This window comes from Chinchilla lanigera, unplaced genomic scaffold (assembly GCF_000276665.1).
Source record: "Chinchilla lanigera isolate Chin_1 unplaced genomic scaffold, ChiLan1.0 scaffold00037, whole genome shotgun sequence".
Taxonomy (NCBI): Eukaryota; Metazoa; Chordata; class Mammalia; order Rodentia; family Chinchillidae; genus Chinchilla; species Chinchilla lanigera.
Window position 1 is genome coordinate 17,113,254 of NW_004955438.1, and position 17,753 is coordinate 17,131,006.

Below are 17,753 nucleotides of genomic sequence, written 5' to 3' on the forward strand. Positions count from 1 at the left end.
GTAGGTCATTGTAAAGAAATGGAATGCCCACTCTCCCAGGTGTTAAACGTTTCCGTATGAGGATGTCTTGACCTTAACTCTACTACTGAGGTGCTGCAGGATCTTGGGTGAGTCTGTTTCCTTAACTCAGCCTCAGTCTCCTCATCTGAAAAACAACACAGCTAGACAAGAGGATTCCTAAGAACCAGTCCAGTTGTTTGGTTCTATGAAATAGGGTCTGGCTATATAGCCCAGGCCGACTTTGAATTCACAGTGATCCTCCTGTCTCAGTCTCCCAAGTACTAGATTACAGGCATGCACCACTGTGGCTGGAGAGAACCAGTCCACCTGTGACATACAGAGGCCTGGGGAAGTTTCTACAGACCCTGTCTCTCTTAGATGCCTTGCAGTGTCCTGACCTTCCATGTGTCCTATCCCTGCTGCCCGAAGTCCAGAGCCAGGCTCCCCACCCACCCTGACCGTATGAACACCAGCCCTGCCTTTCTGAGATGTCGGTGCTCTGCTCATTCATTTCTTCCTCTCTGCCTGCTATGCCCCGGGCTATCAGCAGATGATCTGGGGCTGAGTGGGCATGTGGGTTGGCACTGTGAACTACAGGTACCAGGGCAGATGGCAACACCCAGCTGTGCTGATCTGGCCACAGGCCTGGCTCATGTGTGGACACTTGCCCTGGGCTATATCTGTAGAGGGTCGGGCTGGTACCCCTCCCAAGCCCTGCCCCTGACAGCAACTATTTCTGTTCTTGACAGTCAGCCACAGGTTGGCCAAGTGAGTGCTGAGCCGGTTCTCCAAGGACAGTGTAGCTGTCACGATGGGTACTGGACCAGAATTTCAGTCCTGGCTCTGCGTGCTTGTGAGAAAGTCATGCACTTCTCTGTGCCTCCAGTGTAGACTGAGTGTGTCAGCTGCCTGAGGGAGGCCCGGCCAGGCTGCAAAGGTTGGAATGGGAGCCTGGAACAGTGAGCGTCTCCTCCACACGTCACGGCCACTCCACACTCTAACATCACAGCCTTGGCCTTGACATGTCCTAAACTGTTGACGCGGTGCAGTTATCCTCCCACGGTCAGGACAACAGTGATTACCGTCCTGAGTGCCTGGGTAGGACGGGCTGCTCAGCAGCACATGCTCTCTTTCTTCCTGTGACCCTGGTGAAACAGATGTGCCCTGTTATAGCTTGTGTCTAGATGCCCCCCAAATCCTCAGGGGGTCGTATTGTAGGTGGGGCTTTTTCAGAGGTGCCTGAATCTAAGAGTGTATGACTTTGGTGCAATGCTAGGATTAAGGGTGTGAGTGCTACCCACCTGAAGTAGCCTGGATAAGATACAAGGGATAGAAAGAGCTGTGATCATCCCTTGTTGCCTTGCTACCTTCTACCCTCCATGAACCGTTTCTCTTCTGCGATGCCTGTCTGCCATGCCATCCTGCCTGGGAGTCAGCTGATTATAGACTGAAACCTCCACAAACTGTGAGCCAAGTCAGCCTTTCCCCCTTTAACTTTGGGTGTTGGGTATTTTGCCTCAGCAACCAGAAAAGTGCAAAGACATGCCCCGTCCCAGCAAAGTAAAACTCACTCACTGCTAAGGCACAGGAGTTAGGCGGCACCTGCTGCTCCTGCTCCAGCAGTAAGGAGACTGGAGTTCAGGAGCCAGTTGGTGGCAGAGCCTGCACTGGAACCTGTGCCCCTGATCGCTCTCCATGGCCGGCCCCGTCCCCACCCAAAGGGAGGCTCCTGTTTGGGGGTCAGTAGAGTCAGTGCTGATGGGCACTCTTTGCCAGCGGCACGTGTGTATCAGGGGTGCCGCTTCCCTAATGCAAAGGTGGCTGATGTTTAACCTCAGTGCTAGGAACTGTGCGCAGTCACAGGCCTGGTGCAGGAACCCAGGTCCACAGGAGGATGAACCAGAGAGGCCGACGCTCCATGCCACACTGCAAGAGGATGGAATAGAGAAAAGTGTTTTTGGCAAGCCCACAGGGCTCCATGTGGATGTGGACCAGTCTCTTTCTGTCTCACACACTCTTGGCTGTTGGCTCAAGGTGCCTGGTTTTCTCTGCAGAGAGCCATCTGTTGAAGGAATTGGCTGGCAGCACCCTGGGACTTGGAGCAGGTCCCTGCTGGCTGTGTCTCTCAGTTACTCAGCTCCTGCCTTCCTCAGCCTGCAGGCAGCAGGCCCAGTGCCAAGCATACTAAGGAGCTGCCGTGGAGGAGGAGCCAGGGCAGTGCTTAGTGCACAGTCCATGGGGTGGGGTGGGGGGTGGTTCTAGGTTACACATGTAAAAGTCAGGAAAATGGTTTGCCATTTGGAATTGCAGATTAAAACCACAATACCGTATCATTATACCCCAATCAGAAGGGCTGAGATGGAAAAGACCCACCATATACAGTGTTGGTGATGACAGGCAAGAATTAGAACTCTCACTCACCACTGGCCGGGGTACAAAGTGGTGCAGCCACTTTGGAAAAGCCAAGCAGTTTCTTAAAAATGTGTATGGAACCTACTTCATGATCCAATATTCTATTGCTAGGTGTTTATGCAAGAGAAATGAAGGCGTATGTTCCCATACCCGTGTCCAGAGCAGCTTTATTTGTAATCAGAACTGTCTATCCATGGGTGAATGGATAAACTACCTATGGTGTAGGGATTCTCTGGAATATTATTAGCAATAAAAAGGAATGAACTATCCATACAGGGAACAAGGTGGGTGAATCTTATAGTAATTCTGCTGAGTAAAAAAAGTTAGAACCCCCAAAAAGTGTATCAATAGGCGTGTACATTATATCATTCCATTTCATTCCATTCTTTTTTTTTCTTCTCTTTTTTTGCAGTGCTAGGGATTGAACCCAGGGCTTCATGCATCCTAGATGAGTATTCTGTCACTGAGTACATCCCCAGCCCTTTTTATTTTTATTTGGAGACAGGGTCTTCTAAGTTGTCCGGGATGGACACAACATTGCAATCCTCCTGCCTCAGCCTCCCAGATAGCTGGGATTATAGGTGTGCACCATTGTGCTCAGCTATTCCATGCCACTGTGTACAAAACTCCAGAAAATGGAAAAATCACTTCCTCACTTGACAGTGACAAGAGTATGGTTGCCCAGGACAGGCCATGTCAGTGGGGAGGGATTACAAAGAGGATCAGGGAAGTTTGAGGAGTGATAGATGGACTCATGATCTTGACTGAGGCAGTGGTTTTATAAGTGATTGTATATGTCAGAACTAATCAAATTATGTAATTTAAATATGTGAAGTTTCTTGTTTGTCAGTTGTACCCCCAAAACATCTTTAAAAAATAAAACAATGGCAACCCCATTCTTCAGTGGATCATCCATAGCATGAACCCAGCCTTCCCTCCTCAGGGACCTTGGCTGTTGTGCCAACAGATTGGGGCAGTAAGAACAAACAGCGCAGTAGGGAATGGCTGGCTGGCCCATCCTCACTCGAGCACTTACCATCCTCCCCACGCCCTCCTAAGCCTCAGTTTGCTCCCTGAGTGATGGGACCGCCAGTAACACTCACCTCCCGGGGTTGGTAGAAGAGAACATAGGAAAGCCCACAGGAAGCACTTGCTGAGTCTGTCCTCAATGGTGCATGAGCAGGGACCTGGGAACAGAGGAGACAGGGCTGCTTCCTGCCAGGCCACAGGAGGCTGGGAGCTTATACCCCGCGGGGCCTGCACTGAAGCTTGGTGGGAGCACAGGAAAGATACTGCTACTGGGGGGTGTGGAGGGCTGGGGCAGGGCGGTGGGGAATGGCTTCCCAGGCAGGAGGGGCTGGGCTTCAGGAAGAGGAGCACACCAGCGACTCTGAGCTTCTGGAAGCTTCAGCAGCTCCCAGGTGCAGCTGCCGTGCAGGGCCAGTGCTCCGGGCCAGTGAGGGCTGTAGGATTAGGTGACAGCCCCATCCTTGAGCATCCCCAAGGAGGGCCAGCAGCATCCTCCAGGCCAGGATTTCTGAGGAAGATTTCTCTGGAGACTATGAGTTCTACGGGAAGTTTAACATTTTTTTTTTTTTTTAGGTCGCAAAAAGAAACAAAAAATGTGAAGCCTTCTATTTGGGTTTGGTGCTTTTCAGTTGAGAGACATTTTCATGGGGTAGGAAGCGGTCATTTCTGAAGTCCTTGGGTGGGTGGGGTCTGAGAATATGTCACTGTGAAGCCTGGAATCTCCCCTCTGGGTGCTGCTTCATTTGGGTGGTGTCATCCATGTGCTGTCTGGGTTTGAGGCAGTGGTAGGTGTGTGTCGAGGTGTCAGGGGTCACAGTGGTTGACAGTGCCGAGAGGAGGTGGCTGGTTTCGGTGGACCTGCTGAGGAGGGTGGGGTCAGGGTGGGGCCAGCTGGCCGGACAGGTCTGGAGGGTTCACAGTGTCCCTTCTGTGGGGAAGATTCTTGCCTGAGGGGAAGATTCGAGGTATAGGGGAGAGGGCCAGGCCTGGGTTTGGTACATACCTCTGACTCCCAGGACCCAAACCAGGGAGGGGGGCCAGAGAGGCAGCATGGCACATCTGTCAGCACCATGGCATCCAGGATGCTGGGGAGGGTTGGGTGGGGAAGGTGAGGCGGCCCTGGAACACAAGGCTGACTTCCTGGCTGCACCTTGGTACGCCAGGTCTTCTCAGTGCAGAGCTGGCCACGCGACCCTGAGGCCCAGGCCAGGCCCCAATGAAGGAGAGCTCTCCTGGGACTCCATCTGCAGGCTTGGGAGTGCGGTGGGGTGTCTCTGCAGAGGCACGGCGTGCCAGGGCCGCCTCCCTTCCTCCCCCATGGAGAAGATGGCGCTAAGCAGTAGGGGGTAGAGTGGACCCTTGATGAAGGCTTCTGGCCTCACCTGCCACCTTCACCCCTAGCCCCGGGCGGGTGTCTGCTGCAGCTGGAGGCTGGGTGCAAGGAGTCCCACTCTCCCTGTATACCAGGAATGGTGCCGAACTCCATGCAGGTGAGGTGAGGGGAATGTAAGGAGTGACAGGATGGGGTGTACAGGAAACAAACACTGTGTCCTGGGAGGCCCAGGTCTGTAGGGCAGGGTGGCCACAGAGAGCTGGGTCTGAGAGCTGGAGGGCCTGGGGTGAAGGGTGCCCTGCCCTGTGGGAGCAGCCTGCCTGGAGGGACCACCAGGGCTCCTGAAGATCAGGTGACGACCCTTGAGCCTGTTAAACAGCAGCCACTAGGTGCTGCTGTGGGGAAGCAAATGGAGGTGGAACCTGGGGAGGGAGCCAAGAACCCGACCTGCCTGGTCCTTGTCCAGCAGGGGTGGTTTGGATTCAGGTGAATTGTCATCATTTTTGGATTTCCAGTTTTGGCCTGTGTTAACTCAAACCTAGTAACATGTAGCTTCAACCTCCCTGATCTGTGCCAGGTGTGAGCAGACCTCCCCCCACCCCACCCCATGTACGCAGGCATGCACCATAGCTGGGATATGTTCTCTCCTGAAGGAGGCTTAGATATCCTCTCATCCCCTGGCTTACCAACATTACCTAGAAACTACTTAGAAATGCACATTTTCAGGTCCCACCCAATCCTACTGATTTGGAAATGGGTGGGCCTAGCACCCTGCTTGACCAGCCTTTGAGGTGGTTCTGAGGCCATTGGACAGCTGCTGGACTTGACCCTGTTCCCCAAAAGGTTTTGGTTTTGTGTTGTGTGTGTTCACACAAATATAGTCCACACTCCTGGACAGGTAACACATCTGTAAACCAAGGAGAAGTTTCACAAAACATTTCTCTTTGGTCCTCAAAAGGCACTGTGATCTTTTCTGTTCTGTGTGTGTGTGTGTGTGTGTGTGAGAGAGAGAGACGGGAATCGAACCTAGAACCTTGCGCTTGCCAGGCAGGCTCTTGTGCGACTGAGCTATATCTCTGGTTCTCTCTTTATAAAACCCTTGTGATCCATACCTGTGAACCGATTTCACAACTGATGGGCTGTTTGTGGCCCACAGTGTGAAAAGCCAGTCGTCCTCATAGTGCTCTTTTCCAGCTCAGACCGGCCTGGCTGCGCTGGGGGATTTGCCCCATCACCCTGGGATAGGGAGCTCAGTGTCCATGCCAGCTCAGACAGTCCCTGACTCTCTGCCCAGCGCTGTCTGGTCTGCAGCAGATGGTAGGTTCCTGCCTCCTGCCCTCTGCCCTTCTGTGCCTACCCTACCCACCTGCTCTGCCAGCAGCTGCCTGGAGGACCTCTAAGGGCCTGTAAACCCTCATAGCCTCTGATTGGCTGCCTTCCTGAAGCGTGAGCCAATCGAAGCTGGGCCAGCGAGCTAAGGCCCACCCCCTTGGAGGCCCGCCCCTCCTGCCTCAGGGATGTCCCTCAGGTCCCTGCCCTGGTTTCTCTGAGTTGGTTTCCCTTCTGCCTTCTTTCTCTTCTCAGCCATTAGATTTTGCGAGTTGCCTAGGGCAGCGTTTCCCAGGGAGAAATGCTGGCTTCCTCCGGCAGTGCCTGGTCAAGGAGAACTTGGCTTAGTTCTCTGGGAGGGATTGGAGTTGCTGGTCTGGAGTCCCTGTGTTATGGGGTGTGGCTTGGGCCAGGGGGCAGCGGCTTCCCAAGGTCCATTGGTTTGTGATGGTGGGGCTAACTTCGTTACTTTCAGAGCACTTGTCCTCAGAGCATTCCCCGGGCCCTCCTGTTGGCGGCTGTGACTGTAAAGTGGACCTCGAAACCCCGACTGAGTTTCTCGCATAACCTTTCAGTGACCCTTGGTACCCAGGGGCATTGGTCACAGCACCTTCAGAGATAGCCCAACCCGTGGGTGCTCGGGTGCCTTGCGCAAAATGACCCAGTATTTGCTTGGCGTCTGCACCCCTCTTGTATACTTTAACTCCCTGCTGGGTTATTCACGACAGCCAATCCAACATAGCTGTTATACTACATTTCTTAGGGAATAACAAACAGCAAGAACAGGTCTCTGTGTATAGCACAAATGCAATTATTTAAAAAATACTTTTGGTCCATTGTTGGTTGAACCCAGGATGTGGAACCGAGGCTACAGAGGGCTGGCTGTGTAGACAGTGGACAGAGGTGGCTGCGGCACCTGCAGCCTGGGAGGCCTTCACCTGTCCAAGCCTCTGCTTGGCTACACCAAGATGGGGTGAGACCCAGGAACTGTCGCTAACGTGAGATCAGCTGCTAGCAGCGCAGCTGTAAGATTATGTAAGAGCGTGCGGGGTCTGGTCTGGTGCCCACTTTATGGTCAGCAAGAGTCCTGACCTCCCTTCCCCACATTCAGCTCTCAGAATCACCTTCTGTTAGTGCTGCACAAGGGACAGTGGCGAGCACCATCTCTCAGTGACCAGGACGCCAACATCGACGCAGCATCCCCCGTCACAGGGAACCCGAGCATTCCCAGAATCCATTTGGAATGAGCTCTGGGATTAAAACCAGCTGCAGCTCAGTTCCTGGAATTGCATCTGTGTGTACGATGGCATCGGAAGGAACTGGAAGGGTGGGGATTGTGTGGCAGGGCAGGACTGAGTCACCGTCAGGCCGAGTGAGTCACCACCCTGGAACCGCCCTGTAGGGACTCTGGGGCGGTTTGTGGTGGGCGGCCCCTGCCCGGGAGACCCCGTGCTCGCAGGGCCTGCCCAGGAGCTGGGCTTTATTTAAACCGCAATCCTAACCCTGACCAGGGTCCAGAACAAAGTGTCAACGAGCCGCTGGGTGGGCACAGTAAGACTGCAGCTGCTGGCAGCCAGGCACGCAGCTGCTTGTCCTCAACTTTAACGTCCTGAGCTGAGGCCCAGGCTGACACCCCGGGACCACCTTTCTGGACTTTGGATGCCCCCCTGAAGATGACTCGCAGAGGGCTGGCTTCCCAAGCTCCTGGGTCCATGTGGCAGCGCTCCTTAGGGTCCTGGGGGTACAGGTGGGGTCATGCAACTGTGAGCAAGTGGGGTTTAAGAGCCAAAGCTTTGCTCTTGGGTTGTTTCCTTTACAAGGATGTAGTGACCTTCTTTGTCTCTCTTAATCAGTCTTGGCTTGAAATTCAAAAGAAAAATATTTGGACCTGGGCCGTCCAGGGTTCAAGTCCTGCCTCTGCTGTTTGGTAACACCATGACTTCAGCAGTGTTCTCAGTTTCAATGGAACCTCAATTTTCTCACCTACAAAGTGAGGAGAACAGTATTTCGCTGAGTCTGTGTAGGATAAATAAGTTTATTGCTATAAACTTTTCACCACAGAGCCAGACAAATGTAGAATGTCAGGTAATTATTGGCTGTTACACTTTTTTTTTTCAGTGCTAGAAATTGAACCCAGAACCTCACTAGGGAAATGCTCTACTTCTCAGCTACATCCCCAGCCTTTGCTACATTTTACTGTGAAACAAGTTCTCACTAAGTTGCCCAGGCCGACCTCAAACTTGCCATCCTGCCTCAGCCTCTGAGTAACTGGGATTACAGGCACAATCCCTGCTCCTGGCTAGCTGTTGCTCTTGTCAGTCCTGGATCTAGTATTTTTTGGCAGGTAATTAGCTTCTCCAAACCTCAGTTTCCCTCTTTCTAAAATGGGACAAATAATGCCTGCCATGTGACAGTCACTCTGGGAACCCGCCTGTCCCTTTCCTTGCCTGGGGGGAGGGCTGTGGCATCTGTTTTAAGGGTGCTCCCTGAGGGATTTGGTTTGGTTCTTAGAGCAAGCAACATTACAGTGTTGGCCAAGGCTCGGAGAACTGTGAAAACGCCATGAATATGTTGGAAGAATTGAGGCTGGGGTGTCCCAGCTTGGTCTTGTGGGGTGTCAGCCCCTCTCTAGTGGCACTGCAGAGCCAAGTGGGGGCCTCATCTTGCAACCTCAGCTTGGCAGGGCCCAGGAAGAGGGGGAGAAGAGAGGAGAGGATCCAGACAGAGGACAGGGCTCTGCACCCCTGTTGGCAGTCCACCGTGCCACCCTGGTAGGGGCCGGCTCTGAGGAGCGCCCTGTCCTTCCAGAAAGGCTGGTCCCCTGGATACCACAAGTTCAAGGCCATCCTGGGCAAGGAAGAAAAAAGGCTGAGGTTAGTGAGTAGGTTAGTGACAGAGGGCTTGCCCTCTCAGCTTGGCTGTTTGCTCTCCGGCCTGGACCGGGTGAAGGGAGCTGTGTCCTTTGCCCTGGTCACAGGAGCAGCTGGAGCAGCCTGGTCCAGGGCCCTCACTTCCTAATCTCCCTGTCCCCTGCTCCTGCTGTGCCCATGGTCACAGCCTCTGTGGGCCATGCCAACCAGGCTCCTGAAGCTGGCTCCTGGCTGGGGCACAGGGTCTCCTCCGGGCTCCAGTTCCCGGAGCTTAGAGTCCCCCTGCCCAGGGCTGGTAACGTCACTTCCCCTTTCTTTTCTCTGCCTTGTGGTTGGTGTCTGAGGTCCTTTCTCAGCTCCGTCACCCCGCTTTATATTCCTCCAGCTCATAGCTGGACACAGAATGGATTTGCTCTGCCTCTTGGGACAGAGCGAACTATCCCTCTCCCAGGGATGCTCCTGTCAGTCGCCCACTGGGGGGGTTGGACCTCACCTGGAGGCCGTGTGTGTGGCTTCCGAACCCAAAAGTGAGGTTCAGACCTTGGTGCTGTGGCACGTGGTCCGGCCCTGGGGTGGCCCTGGTGATCTTGGAGCTCTTGCTGGGGGCAGCAGCGGCAGCTCCTGTCTGCTGGGCACCTGCCACAGTGCAGCTGTTTTCCCATCTGTCCCTTCAGCCCCAGCATCCCAAGGGGAAGATGCCCCTGCTGCCCTCAGGGTGAGAAGGGGCTTCTGCCAAGGGCACCTGTCAGGGACCAAGGAGCTAACCCGTGAGGCCCCCTTTTTTCCCCTCCCGGGTCTCTTCTGAGTCTTCATGGTGTCTTCCAGATCCATCTGCCCACCATGCACTCCTCTAAGGTGTCTCAGCTTCCTGGGTTCACCCCCAGCTCTCCCCACACCACTCACCACCATAGCCAGGCCTGCAGCTCAGACTCCCCGGACGGCACCCTCGCTGCACCTGCAGGAGCTGCCCCATCTGTGTCCGCCAGCCTGGCCCACCTCCTCGGGTTCCTCCCTCGTCCTGGCTGGTGTTTTTTAGTTTGGTTTGGTTTGGTTTGGCTGTCATTTGTCGTCTTGGTACTAGAAATTGAACCTACTAGAGATTGGCCAACACACTACATCCCCAGCCCTTTATTATCATTTACTTCCAGACAGGATCACACTGACTCACTAGCTCCTCCAGGTGGGACTGGAATTTATGATCTTCTTGACTCAGCCTCCCGAGTGTGCTGGGATTACAGGCAGCTGCCACCATACCAGCCTCCCAGATGGTGGCTCTTGACCCAGATTCCGAATTCTGAGCCTGTGTGCTGTGCCTAGCCTGCTCTGTCCTCTGCTCCAACCCGTTTCTACCACCAAGAGAAACACTGCTGCTCTCTTCTCTGTGTCCCTGCAGGCCAGGCCTGTCTGGATCAGAGGGTGGCCATTCCTCATTGCTCAGAGGACAGCGAGGGACACACCCAGCCCAGCTCCCGGCCTGCAGCCCTGCCCTAGGGAGGCCCCTGGGTGGTCTGGAAAGGAGAGCAGCTTTGTGCTCTGCACAATTTTTTGCTATAATATTTGTAAGTGCTGAGAAAATACATAGTGCTTTTTCAGAAAGTTATTTTATTTCTTTATTAGGTAAACAAAATTAACTCTAGTGAATTATCATGCTAACTATAAAAATTGTACTAGAAAACAATCTGGGCTTTAGTGGGCTGTGCCTGTAATTGCAGCCACACGAGAAGCTGAGGGAGGAGGATCACAAGTTCAAGGCCATCCTGGGCAAGAAGAAAAAAGGCTGAGCGGTAGGGATGTAGGTTAGTGGCAGAGGGCTTGCCCAGCATGTGTGAGGCCCCAGGTTCCATCTCCAGGTCTTGTGGGGGGAAAAATTACAAAATGTGGGAACAAATATATCCTCTCATGAATGTCAGTCTCCTACATGACAGTAATATTTTATTTATATTCTAATTTTTTTTCTTCTTGCAGTGCTGGGGATAGAACCCACATTCTCACACGTGCTGGGAAAGGGCTCTGAGGCTGAGCTGCAGCCCCAGCTCTGTATTGCAAAACTTAATGCAGTGGAACTAAAGGACACCGTAAAAAACATTAAATTGCTATTTGGAGAACTGAAAGTTATGTAAATGTCTTAAATAACCTCTTAGAAAACTATTGAAGGTCAGAGAATGTAGCTCAGCAGAACCGTGCCTGCCTGGCAAGCACGAGGTCCCCAGTTTGCCTCCCAGTACCAACAGAAAAACAAAGCGTAAACAAAGATATTGGCTTAATATATGCTAAGGTTTATTTCTAGCTAGGCGTGGTGGTGCACTCCTGTAATCCTAGTACTCAGGAGGCTGAGACAGGAGGATCATTGCAGTTCCAGACCAGCCTGGGCTACAAAGTGAGCTCAAGGCCCGCCTGAGCTGCATAGCAAGACCCTGTTTCCAAAAAAAAAAAAACTGTTGAGAGAGCACCTAAAGTTAATTCTCACAGAGGAAGAAGGAGAAGGAGGAGGAGAAAGTAGTGAAACCTAGAGGAAAAAGGGATTGTGCTGTAATCCCAGGTATTTGGGAAGCTGGGGCAGAAAGACAACTACTTCATGGCCAGTCTGGACAATTTTCCAGACCTTATCTCACAAAACAAAAACAAGCAAGCTGGGTGTGATGACGCATGCTTGTAATCTCAGCACTCAGGAGGCTGAGGCAGGAGGATTGCCATGAATTCAAAGTCAGCCTGGGCTGCTACATAGTGAATTCAAGGCTAGCTGAACTACATAGCAAGATTGTGTCTCAAATAAATGAATGAATGAATGCAAGGAAACAACTGTACCAGAGAACATATGTGGCTAAAAATATTTTCTTCCCTGACCCTTTACACAGAACGGATGGCCAAGGCCATCCCCCTTGGATGTGGTTGGGGGAGTGACCATGGCTGCCTGCCTTGCAGAGCTGAGGATGCTGGCTGGGGAGGGTCCCCAGGGCACAGCCCAGCTGGACAGTCTGAGGACAGAGGCTGGCCACCAGGCCTAGTGTGGGGGCCAGGCTTGACCTTAACCACAGTGATCTACACAGGCCCTGTCAGCTATCCCCACCCCTAGCCCTGCAGAAGGCCCAAGAGACCCTGTATCAGTGCCCTCTCTGCAGGAAATAGAGAGGGGTCAAGGGAGGGGGAGGGACATATGCATGGCCCACAAGGACCCTTCTCTTCTCTCCCGGCTTCACCTCCTGTCTTATACTTTTCTCTTGTTGCTGAGACAAAATACCTGATACCCAAAGTTAAAGGAGAACCTGAGCCTGAGCTGCTTGTGAAGAACAGGTTTATTTTGGCTCCAGGTCCTGGAGGCAGGGCTGGCGAGCGTGGCGCAGGTGGGGCTGTGGTACTTTAGCTCACAGCAGGAAGCTGGAGGCGAGCAGGTGGATGTGGAGCAGAAACCCTGCAGCCCTGTCCTTCATCACCACGCCTGGCAACCAGCCTGGCCCTGTAGGAGTAGCCCAAGGGAGGGCATCTGCCCCTCATTACACCCTAGCCCTGTCTTAAAGTCTCAGCACCTTACCTTGAGTCAGCCTTACAGTCTGTTTGGTTTGTATCTAGATGCCCCCCCAAAGCATCACGAGCTCATGGATGGGGCTTTTGGGGCGTGATTGTGCTACAGGAAGCACAGGTGGGGCTTGGAGACCACCCCCTCTCCCTCCAGTTAAATTTGAGCAACACCCCTGGCGGCCAGTCAATCCAGGGAATCTCTGATGCTCCAGGCCAGAGCCTGTGTGTGTTAGATCTCCTGGCCTGACCTTCAATAACCTTTTCCCCACTTGAATCTTGTTAAGGTTCGAGCATATGGACCCCATCTCCTGTCTGTAATTAAATCAGACTGAACTCTGCCGGAGCCGAGGGGAGGGAGATGTCCGCGAGATGATGACTCATCACACTGTGAGACAGTGAGAGGCTTCGGGGCTGAGGTGCACATCTTTTAAAATCCAAAAGCCTGGGCTGGGGGTATAGCTCAGTGGCATAAGCGTCTGTCTGGCAAGCGGAAGGTCGTGAGTTTGATCCCCGGTACTGCAACAAGAATATCTAAAATCCAATTGCCTTTTTCCTATCCCCCCTTTATTCACCGTGCACAAGAAGCTGGATTCTGTCTCTCAGACCCAACACACAGTATCAGCTGGATCATAGGTGTGTGATGCTCGTCACTGGATTAGTCCACTGATGGGTTTCTAGCAGGGTGCTGTGTTGGGAGGTGTTATGGCTTGGGTCTCGCTGTCTGGCCCAAAAAGCCTCATGCAGCCATAGGTGGGGCTTTTTCAGAGGTGGCTGAATCTAGAATGTGTGATGCTGAGATTAAGGTTGTGTGATTAGTAAATCAGTACACTGATTGCTTTGGCACCGCCTTAATCCTGGTAGTTTGGATACAATATAAGGGACAGAGAGAGGCTTGTCTTCTCCCTTGTTCGTTTGTTTTTTTTTTTTTTTTTTTTTGGTTTTTCTCCGGTACTGGGAGTTCGTTTGTTTTTCTGTCTTCCGCGTGCCGTGAATTGGTTCTATTCTGCAATGCCCCTTTGCTATGCCATCCTGCCTTGGACCCTGCTAATTATAGACTGAAACCTCTATAAACTGTGAGCTATATAAACCTTTACTCTTTTAACTTTGGGCATCAGGTAGTTTGTCTCAGCAACAAGAGAAAAGTAACTAAGACAGGAGGTGAAGCCGGGAGAGAAGAGAAGGGTCACTGTGGGCATGGCCAGGAAGGAGATACACATATATATATATATATATATATATATATATATATATATATATATATACACACATGTCTCTTTCCAGGCCATGTGTATATCTCTCCTCCTCCCTTGACCCCTGTCTATTTCCTGCCTGTCTTGCTGTGATCTCTTTCTGCCGTGTCCCTCTGCCATGCTGCTCTGTCTTGGAGCAGCCAACTATGGACTGAATTCCCTACAAACTATAAGCCAAAATGAATCTCTCCTCCTTTAAGAGTTGTACATGTCAGGTACTGGGTCTGAGTTATAAGAAAGTAACTCAGATTTAGGTGCTGAGAGTAGTTAGGTCACATGGTTCAGAAGCCTCTGGAACTGGCTTCTGGGAGCGTTTGGAAAGGTTTGCCGATGCCTGCTAGAGAAGCAGCCCTAGAATGCTGTGAGCCGAGCTGGATGGGAGATTTTGGTCAGAGCTCAGAAGACCAGAATACTAATAGAAATGTAGCTGATTAAGACCAGGCTCAGGAGGTTTCTGTTGGGAAGAAGGATTCTACTGGCAGTTGGACTCCAGGCCGTGTTCCTTATGCTTTCATAGAAAATTTGCCTAAATTTTGCCTATGTTCAGAGACATTGCGGGAGACTGAGATTAAGTGTGATGGACTGATTAATCTGGCAGAAGAAGTTTCAAGGCAGTCTAATGTTGAGGTGGTGGCACGGATACTGTTGGGTTTTTTGTCAGCTCTACCTTGAGAATCAAGAGCAATTGGCCCAGCAGAATGATTTTAAAAGTTTTGAATTTGGCCAGAAGGGAAGCTCCAGTAAAGTTAGGGCCTGCAAAGATGGAGCAGAGAAGTTGGTTGCTGGGAAGATTAGCATTAAAAACCCAAGTACTAAAAGATGACCTGAGGGCGTCACAAGAACCAACAGGACTCCACCCTTTGCATGCTCAAAATTACAAAGACTTTGCAAAGTTGTGAAAGACTTTGGGTTGAGAACAGAGCCCCAGGCCACAGTGTTCCAGAGTGCCAGCACCCTAGGGGATGGGAATTGATTCCCTAGAATTCAGTTCACCATGTTCAACCATCCAGGCACTCTGAGGCCTCCGCAACCACCAGCAAGATACAAAAGGGCTCAGCTACTGCTCCAGCTGGTGGCAGACCTTAGCGTCATCCATGTGGTGCTGGTTTTAGGCACAGGCAGAGTACAAGAGTTGTGAGGTCAGGAAGGCTTCCATCTAGACTTCAGAAGAATGCTTGGGAGGTCAGGCAGTATTCCCCTTTGAGGGCAGTCTGTGAAGCTGTGAGTGTGAAGCCAAAGGTGCACTGGAGACCCCAGAAGGTTAGAGAATCCAGGAGTATAGCTCATCTGATGACAGCTGCAAAGAGTGAGAAATGCCAGCCCAAGAGAGAACTCATGAGGGCTACTACCACCGGCAGTGAGGTAGGGGTGGAGCCACCTAAGCCCTTTGGGTGTTCACATCTTGCCACAGATTGCTCTGGGTGCTGGACATGGGACTACGGGATCTATTGTCTCCTTTGCTGGGTTTTGGTCTTGCTTGGGTTCATTCCTTCTAGCCCCATTTCTGCCTTTTAGAATGGAAGTATTTATCTTGTGCTATTATATGTTGGAAGTGTTTACCTTTCTTTTCATTTACACAGGGGCTTGCAACTAAGAATTTGCTTTAAATTTCAGAGATTGGACTTGGACTTTCAGCAATACTGAAACTGTTGGGACTTAGGCTACTCTTAGAGATGATCTAGATGCACATTGCATAAGAGGATAGGCATGAGTCTTTGGGTGAGCCAGGGGCAGAATGTTGTAGGTTTATCTAGATGTCTTTCCAAAAGCTTCATGCACTCATAGGTGGGGCTTTGGGGATTGGCTGGATCATGGGTCTGTGATACTTATCACTGGGTTAGTCTACTGATGGTTTGTAGTTGGGTGTGATGCTGGGAGGTGAAGCCTGGTCAGGGGAGGTGGGTCACTGGGGCGTGGCCTGGAAGAGTATATATCCTTCCACCTCCCTTGTTCCCTTTCTGCTTCCTGTCTGCCCTGCCATCATCTTTCTCCTTTGCTGTGTCCTTCCACCATGCTGGTCTGCCTGGGAGCCAGCCAACTATGGACGAAAACCTCTACAAACTGTAAGCCAAAATAAACCTCTCCTTCTTTAAGTTGTGGGTCAGAGTGTTGGGTCTCAGTGACAGGAGAGTAACTAAGACAGAGTTGCATTCAGACTTGAACATGAATTTGCTCAGGAAGAAACTGAGTCGAAACCATGCACTGTTCACCACTGATGGTGTACACATGGGGAAACTGAGGAGGAGGAGCAAAAGCACTTGCTCTGAGTAAATATCTTCTTTTCTTGGTGTGGGGGGGCAGGATCTTACTGTGTAGTTCAGGCTGGCCTCGAACTTGAGGCAATCCTCCTGCCTCAGCCTCCTGAGAGCTGGGATAGCAGACATTAGCTACCATAGATGTCATGTCTTGCTTATTTGTCAAATTTCTCTTTCTTCCTTCCTTTCTTTCTTTCTGTCTTTTTTCCTTCCTTTCTTGTGGTACTAGGCATTGAACCTAGAGGCTTTGTACTGGGCTACATCTCTAGCCCTTTTACATTTTTTATTCTGAGACAGGGTCTCACTAAGTTGTAAAGTCCCCCAGGCATAACTCCTACTTGCAATCCTCCTGGCTCAGGCTCCCAGATTAATCTGTCAAATTTTTACACTTGCTTTGGGGTCAGATTTGTCTCCTTGGGGTTAGAAGGCTCAGAGCAGGGCTCCCCCTTGGGCCTGAGGACTGACGGGGCCTAGAGAAGTCAGGAGCCTGTGAAGTTGGGTGGGAAACCCACGCGTCCTTCTTGCTGCTCAGTGGTAACTGGTGGCGTTTCCTCCATTTACTCCGGAGCACAGCAGAGCAAGGCCCCTCTGGTGTTCAAAGTTCCCACAGCTTTGCCACGTATTTTGTTAGGTCATGTTGTAGCGGTTGGCCACATCTCCAGCCTTGCGGAGAGCTGCTTCTAGAGGGAATGGTGTTAGCTTATCCGCCGCTATGGTCGCAGCATCAGGTGTGGGCAGGGTGGTCACCGTCCCCTGTGTGGCACTCTGTGGGTAGAACTGGCCAAGAGGCCCAGGTCTCCTGAGCCCTGCTCAGCCTCATCCCCCCGGTGGTAGCTCAGTCTGAAGCCCAGCTAAGCCCACCCTACCCCATTGCCCTGACTGCTGACCCTGCGGGTTGCCAGGGCCCAGCCCCCCAGGTGTGGGCATCAGCAGCAAGGGGTCCATCCACAGGCTCGGAGCCTTGGATGATGAACCTGCTCCTCCTGCCTGCATCTGAGCCCTGGAGATGCCTTTCTGTCCCTCCAGTCCCTGCTTTATTAGAATAAAAGCAGGACTTTGAGAAGCCAGCCGGGACACACCAGTCTGAATGCCCACGCATGCTAATGTGCTTTTAAAAGATCCTTTCAGGGACAGGGAGTGGCTGCAAGCACATAAAACAAAACAGCTCTGAAAGAGAACTAGCACGTGAAGCAGCTGCACCCCAAGTCCCAGGCCAGCTCCTGCGTGCGCCCACTCAGCCCGCCGGCCGCCCCAGCTCCCTTTGTCTTTGCAAGGTCTCCTTTGAAGGATCCAAGCCCAGGACAGCCCAGGGCGGGGTCCGGATCCCCAGCCAACACTTGCTGAGCAACCAAGCCACAACAGAGAAGAAAGGACCAAAGAGCAAGTTAGCCCGCGTGCAGGACAGGTTTTATTTTCTCACTGTGAAGTAATGATCACACTTTCTGGAAATTTCATAAAGCTCCTAAGAGCAAAAAAAAAAAAAAAAGAGAGAAACCCTTTCCCACAAGTCACAGAGAGTCATCCTTAGTTGGGTGCCCTCTGAGGCCATAGTGCCGCACCCCTGTGCCAGGGCGGGAGGGGCTGCACGGCCCGTGGGAAGAGCCAGGCCTGGGGGTGGCTGAGGCCGCCTCTGCTTGTGTCCCTGCTTACACTCTGTGACCTGGGCCCTCTGATGACAACATTCCCCAACTTTCGCCTAGGAGCAGAGTTTTAGTCATTACTAATGTTTCGTTTTGCTTTTCATAGGTGTAGGCTTGTG

General features: G+C 52.0%; 1 protein-coding gene across 5 annotated transcripts in view; it reads left to right on the forward strand.

Moving 5' to 3' along the window:
• The window catches only part of Syne3 (spectrin repeat containing, nuclear envelope family member 3), an 84,566-nt gene that overhangs the window by 19,642 nt on the left and 47,171 nt on the right, over positions 1-17,753 (forward strand). The window contains exon 1 of one of the 5 annotated variants that reach the window (XM_005390379.2): positions 4,043-4,090. The exons of the other annotated variants lie outside the window; for them this stretch is intronic. The gene's annotated coding sequence lies outside the window, so the exon portion shown is untranslated. Of the gene's footprint in view, positions 1-4,042; positions 4,091-17,753 lie in introns of those variants that run through there. 5 annotated transcript variants of the gene reach the window in all.